The sequence below is a fragment of the Nannospalax galili genome, unplaced genomic scaffold (assembly GCF_000622305.1).
Source record: "Nannospalax galili isolate Female #2095 unplaced genomic scaffold, S.galili_v1.0 scaffold957, whole genome shotgun sequence".
NCBI lineage: Eukaryota > Metazoa > Chordata > Mammalia > Rodentia > Spalacidae > Nannospalax > Nannospalax galili.
Genome location: NW_008340047.1, coordinates 465,005 through 472,265, shown reverse-complemented (window position 1 = coordinate 472,265; position 7,261 = coordinate 465,005). Strand labels below are relative to the sequence as shown.

Sequence of the window (7,261 nt, the reverse complement as noted above, 5' to 3'; positions counted from 1 at the left end):
TAATAAATAAATAAAATGAAGCCTTGTGAGGGAATTTTAATTTTTCTCTTCCTCTGCCCTCCTAAAGGCTGATTCTAGAGCCCTAAGAATGCTAAGCATGTTCGTCCCTTTGTTGCCATAAGCTGACTAAAAAGGGAAACAGGAGAAAGGGAGCTGAGCACGAGCACTCATCTCTCTCTGCTACCTAACCTGCGCAGCTTCCTGTCAGGATGCCTTCATTGCCTGTGCTTTCAAACTGTGAGCCAAAACCCTTCTCCCTTAACCCGCTCTCTTGCCAGGTATTTTGTTTTAGCAATAAGAAACTAGTACATCTTTTCATCAACATGAGGCGCCTACCGTACTAGTTTGTAGACAAATGGTGACTTCAACACAAAGAGTAAATTGTAAATAAACAATGCACCTGTAATCCCAGCATGCAGGAGTCAGAGGCAACAGGAGCTCCATATGTTTGAGGTCCCCTGGTCTACATACCCAGTTCCTGACCAGCCAGGACTACAGCGAGACCCTGGGTCAAAACTACTTTTAAAAAGACAAAGCAGGGCTGGATCTGGTGGTACATGCCTTTAATCCGAGCCTGTGGGAGGCAGAGACTGATCTCTGTGAGAGTGAGGTAAGCCTGTTCCAGGTAGCTGGTGCTGCAGGGAGCTCCTGTCTCCAAAAAAAAGGGCAAAATGATTTAACCCAGATTTCAGATTCCACTTCACTCAGTTTATTAGCTTCCTTTTAATTTTTATTTTATTTTTCCAAAGATTTATCTTTAATTTATTTATGTACATGATTGTTTTTTCTGAATGTTCATACAGTGCCCATGGAGGCCAGAAGAAATCATTGGATCTTCTGGAATTGGAGTTACAGATGGTTGTTAACCACCCTGCGGGTACTGGGAACAGAACCCAGATCCTGCAAGGGTAGCTGGTGTTCTTAACCACTGAGCATCTCTCCAACCCCCTCTTATTTTTATTTTATTTTTAAAATTTTATTTATTTTTATTTTATGTGTATGAGTGTTTTGCCTGCATGTATATAAGTATACCACATGCATACAGTGCCCCCAGAGGCCAGAAGAGGCTATCAGATCCCCAGGAAGTGGAGTTACTAGAGGTTGTTAAGTCACCATGTGGGTGCTAGAAACCAAATCCAGGTCTTGTGCAAGAACAGCAGCCCCCTCATTTTTTATTTATTTATTTATTTATTTTTTGAGACAGGTGGTCCTGGCTGGCCTGGAACTCATAGTGTAAACCAGACTGGCCTCAAACTCATAGAGATCCACTTGCTTCTGCCTTCAGAATACTGGGATTAAAGACATGCAAGACTGACTTGGCTTTTTCTTTCTTTCTTTCCTTCTTTCTTTCTTTCTTTCTTTCTTTCTTTCTTTCTTTCTTTTTTTTATGTACAGACCAGGTTAAATGAGATAAATTATCATATAGATAATGATAATACAAACTTGCATAGTTTGTCCTTTGAGATAAACTGCTTTGTCTTCACTGTGTGTGTGTGTGTGTGTGTGTGTGTGTGTGTTTACTTACTTTGCCATTACCAGTTTAATTACCTTAAAATCTTTATTAAGTGCCTAGTTTGTGTGTGTGGTAGCATTTCTTTGGGAAACAATATCTACAATAGTGGGATCAGCCCAGGGCCTTGCATATGAACACTGTATCACAAGCTACACCCTCAGCTCAGTACAGCTTTAAACCAGGTCAGTGACCTTTGTCTTCTGAGGAGAAAGCACAAAGTCAATACTTCTAGAAGGTAAGTGTCAGGTGTTTAGAACGAGCCTTTGATTTTCTACAAACCATGATTGTAAGGTTGAATAGACTCAGTGCCATACTCTTGTTTAAAATGAAGATTTGGGGGTTTGTTTTTGATTTTTGTCTTCTTGATTGTTTATTTTCTTTTATGAGACAAGTTCCCACATAGGTCAAGCTGGCCTTGAACTTGCTAAGTAGCTCTGGTTAACATTAAACTTGATCCCCCTACCCTACCTCCCACATGCTGCTATTATAGGCCTGCATCATGATGCTTGGCTTTGTTTTTTATTTGGTTTTTGTTGCTATTCCTGTTGTTGTTGTTGTTTGTTCTTTGTTTTGTGAAACAGGGTCTCCTTGTAGCCCCAGCTGGCCTGGAACTTGCTATGTAGACCAAGTTATTCTTGATCTCACAGAGATCCACCTGCCTCTGCCTCCCAAGTGCTGGGAGTAAAGGCATGTACTAACATGCCCAGCCCGAGGGGGAAAAAAAGTTTAATTTACTTATTTAATTAAAAAAAATTGTTTTTTTTTTTTTAATTTTTTTTGAGACAGGGTCTCCCAGTAGCCCTAGCTGGTCTCAAATTCAGAGATCTGCATGCCTTTGCCTCCTGGGTGCTGAGATTAAAGTCAGATGCCACCCTGCCCAGCACATGATTTATTTACTTTTATTTTTATGTGTATGAGTGTTTTTCCTGCATGTATGTAAGTGTACCTGTACACGCAATGCCCATGGAAGCCAGAAGAGGATGCTGGAGCCCCTGGAACTGGAACTATAGATGGTTGTTATCTGTCATGTAGGTTCAGGGAACTCCTGGGCCCCCTGCAAGAGCACCCAGTGTTTTTTGTTGTTGGTTTTTTTTTGTTTTTTGTTTTTTGTTTTTGTCTTTTTGAGATAGGGTCTCCCTGTAGCCCCAGCTGGCCTGGAACTCACTTTGTAGACCAGGGTGGCCTTGAACACACAGAGATCCGCCTGCCTCTGCCTCCCGAGTGCTGGGATTATAGGCATGCACCACCACACCTGGCTCAAGCAGCCAGTGTTCTTAACTACAGAGCCATCTCTCCAGTCCCTCCCCCCCTTTTTTTAAAGGAAAAGAAAAGTACACATTCAAGACATGGAGCCTTCTCAAGAAAATCCCTCTTTATTTTTTGAGACGAGGTATCCCTGTGTAGCCCAGGCTGCCCTCAAGCTTGTGATCCCACATGGCGAGGTAAGTGTTCTACTGCTGAGCTATATCACCATTTTGTTTGGGTGTTGCAAATATGTTTTTTTGTTTGTTTTTTTTTTTTTTTCAGATCTTTTCTATTGAGCTGGTGTTTTCCCAAAAGTGACTTGCCAGATCTCCTGCCCATCACTAGATGAAACCCAAGCTGCTGGTATTCTGAGACACCAGAGGAAAAGAGGCAGAATGGGAGTGTCACTTAATCCCTCCACTTAGGGGTGATGTTCATCAGCTCCCCACCCTGTGCCAGGTGTTGCCTAAGCTAGGTTTCTTGACATCTTATATCTACTGTGGTTTCCTTTTGAAATGTCTTTAGGGCTCTTTAAATCTTACCATCAATTCATTTTGGTTCGGGAAGGGGTGAAAAGGAGTGTGTGTTCATATTTCTCCCTAGAAGTTCTCTGAATTCAAATTCAACTTCAGTAAGTTAGGTCAGTGCACATTTACATCAGGTGTTGTAACTGGCCCATGAGCTCCAACGAACGTGTAGGAATCTAAGGAGTAAAGACTCCCTTCACTTGAAGTGGTAGAATAACAACTCTGAGTAGACTGACAAGTTCCAATGTTGATTAAATAAAAACTTTCTTTGTAGACTCTTTAAACAGAACAGCTAGAAAGCATTTTGCACAGAACACTAGTATGTTCTGGTACTTTCTTTAAAGAAAAAAAAAATAGCCATGCCAGGTGTGGTACCATACTCCTTTAATCCCTGCACTCAGGAGGCAGAGGCAGGCAGCACTCTGTGAGTTCGAGGCCAGCCTGGTCTACATAGTGAGTCCCAGGTCAGCTGGGACTACAGGGAGACCCTGTCTCAAAAAGACAAAAAAAAAAAAAAAATTAGCCACAGGGTTGGAGAGATGGCTCAGTGTAGTTAAAAGCATTTGGGCAGCTCAACCACTGGCAATTCCAGCTGCAGGGGATTGCAACACCCTCTTCTAGTTTTCACATGTATCTTATACACACACACACACACACACACACACACACACACACACACACACACACCACACATACTGTGGTGGTACATGCCTGTAATCCCAGTACCCAGGAGGCTAAGGCCAACCTGGTCTATATAATGAGATTCTGTCTCAAAGATAGTAAATAAGAGACTGGAGAGATGGCTTGGTGGTTAGGAGCACTTGCTGCTCTGCAGAAGACCCAGGTTCAGTTCCCAACACCCATATCAGGCAGCTCACAACTGCCTGTAACTCCAGGTCCAGGAGATCTGATGACCTCTTCTGGCTTCTAGGGGCATTTGCACACACATGCATTATATATACACACACACACACACACACACACACACACACACAAATACAAAATAAATATTGAAAGCAAATAAATGGGGTATAGCTCAGTGATGCAGAACTTCTCTAGCATTCATGTGGCATTGAGATTGATTCATAGCATCATAAGACAAGAGAAAAGTTCAGGAAGCTGAAACAGGAGGATTATCATGAGTTTGAAGCTAGTCTGGGCCATACAGTGAGTTCTAGGCTAGCCTAGGCTATAGAGTGAGAATCTGTCTTTCAAAACAAATGATAGCTGGGCTTGGTGGTACATGTCCACAATCTCTGTACTCTGGAGACTGAGCACCAGTTCAAGGCCAGCCTGAGCTACACAGTAAGGACCAGTCTTCAAACTAAAACAACAGAGCAGGGCTATGGTGGGACATGCTATTAGTCCTACACTAGAGAGGCAGAGGCAGACAGATCTCTGTGAGTTTGAGGCCAGTCTGGTCTACATAGTGACTTCCAGGCCAACCAGGACTACAAAGTGAGACTGTTTCCAACAAAAACAAAAATAAAAGCAAAACAAAAAATCTTCACAAGGGGGCTGGGGAGATGGCTCAGCAGTTAAGAGCACTTGCTGCTCTTGCAAAAAACCTGGGTTCATTTCCTAGCACCTGCACGGCAGCTCACAGTTTCAGGGACTCCAATGACCTCTTCTGGCGTCTACAAGCACCAGGCACACACGTGGTACACATGCATACATGCAGGTAGAACACTCATACACATAAAAATAATAATTTTTTTGATACAGGATCTTCCTGTAGCCCCAAACTGACCTGGAACCCACTATATAGACCAGGTTGGCCTAGATGTCACAGAGATATACCCGCCTCTGCCTCCTGAGTGCTGGGATTAAAGGTGTGTGCCACCAGGCCCAGCTAATTTTTTTTTAAAACAGCCTACATAATAGACTAGTTAAAAATGGCATACTTAAAATTTTTAAATAGGGACTGGAGAGGTGGCTCAGGGGTTAAAAGCACTTGCTCTTAACTTCCAGAGGACCCAGGTTCAATTCTCATCACCCACATGGAGACTCTGTCACCCTCTTCTGGTCATCGTGGGACTGCACAAATACCACTATACATAGACAAACAAAACAGTTGTACAAATAAAAATAAATAAATCATTAAAGTTAAAAAAATACCTGGGCTTGGTGGCACAAGCCTTTAATCCCAGCACTCGGGAGGCAGAGGCAGGTGGATCTCTGTGAGTTCAAAGCCAGCCTGGTCTACATAGTGAGTTCCAGGACAGCTGGGACTACACGGAGACCCTGTCTCAAAAAGACCAAAAAGAATAGTATTGCTCATGCCTATAATTCTAATCCTTAGAATGCTGAGACAGTGAGTTTGAAACCAGTCTGTACTGTGTAGCAAGTTTCAAACCACTCTAGGTTACAAGGTGAGACCTATAAAAAATAAAATAAAATAAATAAAACAAAATAAACCGGGTGTGGTGGCACACGCCTTTAATCCCAGCACATGGGAGGCAGAGGCAGGTAGATCTCTGTGAGTTCAAGGCCAGCCTGGTCTACATGGAGCTACAGGGTGACCCTGTCTAAAAAAAAAAAACCATATATATAGACTAAAGGGAGACAGGTTGGGTATGGTGGTGCATGCCTTTAATAATCCCAGCACGTGGGAGGCAGAGGCAGGTGGATCTCTGTGAGTTTGAGATTAGCCTGGTCTATATAGTGAGTTCCAGGCCAGCTGTGGCTACAGGGAGAACCTGTCTCAAAAAAACAGCAAAGGGAGAAACAAATAGAGGGGACAAACGTTTAGTAAACAACCAATCGGTGAACCTAAATTCAAACAGTATAATTATATCAAATATATATTGTCTGAACACACCAATTAAAAGGTAAAAATACTAAACTGAATTTGTTTTGAGACAGGGTCTTGATAGTAACCCAAGCTGGCTTTGAACTCATGGCAATTCTCCTGTCTGATTCCCAAGTATTGGCATTATAGGCATGACCTACTATACCTGGCTTTAAAATGGGTTTTTTTATTTAGTTTGATTTGGTCTTCTTTTTTTTTTTTTTTTCGTGAGACAGGGTCTCACACTGTAGCTCAGGCTAGCTACATACATGCCAATGCCATATGCCATATGCCAATCCTCCGGCTTAAGCTTCCCAAATACTAGGATTAAAAGCATGTACCACCACACCCAGGTTTTTTATTTTGAAAAATTTAAAGGCATATTTTATTATTTATTTATGTGTCTGTGTATGGCTCTGTGCACAGGTGCTCATGGAGGCCAGAAAAGGGTGTCAGATCCCCTGGGCTGGAGTTACAGGTGGTGGTGAGCCACCTGACATGGGTGCTAGGAACACTCAGGTTGCCGAAAGACAGTGAGCACTCTCAATTGCTGAGCCATCTCTCCAGTCCTAATTTGGATTTCTCTCTTTCTCTTTCTTTCTTTCTTTCTTTCCTTCCTTCCTTCCTTCCTTCCTTCCTTTCTTTCTTTCTTTCTTTCTTTCTTTCTTTCTTTCTTTCTTTCTTTCTTTCTTTCTTTCTTTCTTTCTTTCTTTCTTTCTTTCTTTCTTTCTTTCTTTCTTTCTGACAAGGCTTACTAGTCTGGAACTCCCTATGTAGACCAGGCTGACCTTGAACTCACAAAGACCTACCTGTATCTGTCTTGATATTCCCAAGTGCTGGGATTATAGCATGTTATCACTATGCCTGACCTGATTTTGGCTTTTTTTCATTACTTTTATTTTTTAATTAAAAAATTTTTTATGTGTATGAGTGTTATACCTGCATGTATGTAAGTACACCTGTGTCATGCAGTGCCCATGGAGGACAGAGAGGGTATCTGATCTCCTGGAACTGGAGTTACAGATGGTTGTTAGCTGCCATGTGGGTGCTGGGATTTGAACCCAGGTATTCTGCAAGAACAGCCAGTGCTCTTAACTGCTAAGTCATCTCTCCAGCCTCCCATTACTTTTATTTAATGTGTGTGTGTGTGTGTGTGTGTGTGTGTGTGTGTGTGTGTTCCCTCCC

General features: G+C 42.3%; 1 pseudogene; it reads left to right on the top strand.

Moving 5' to 3' along the window:
* The first annotated feature begins 2,947 nt into the window (after positions 1-2,947).
* The window catches only part of LOC103735601, a 45,469-nt pseudogene continuing 41,155 nt past the window's right edge, over positions 2,948-7,261 (top strand).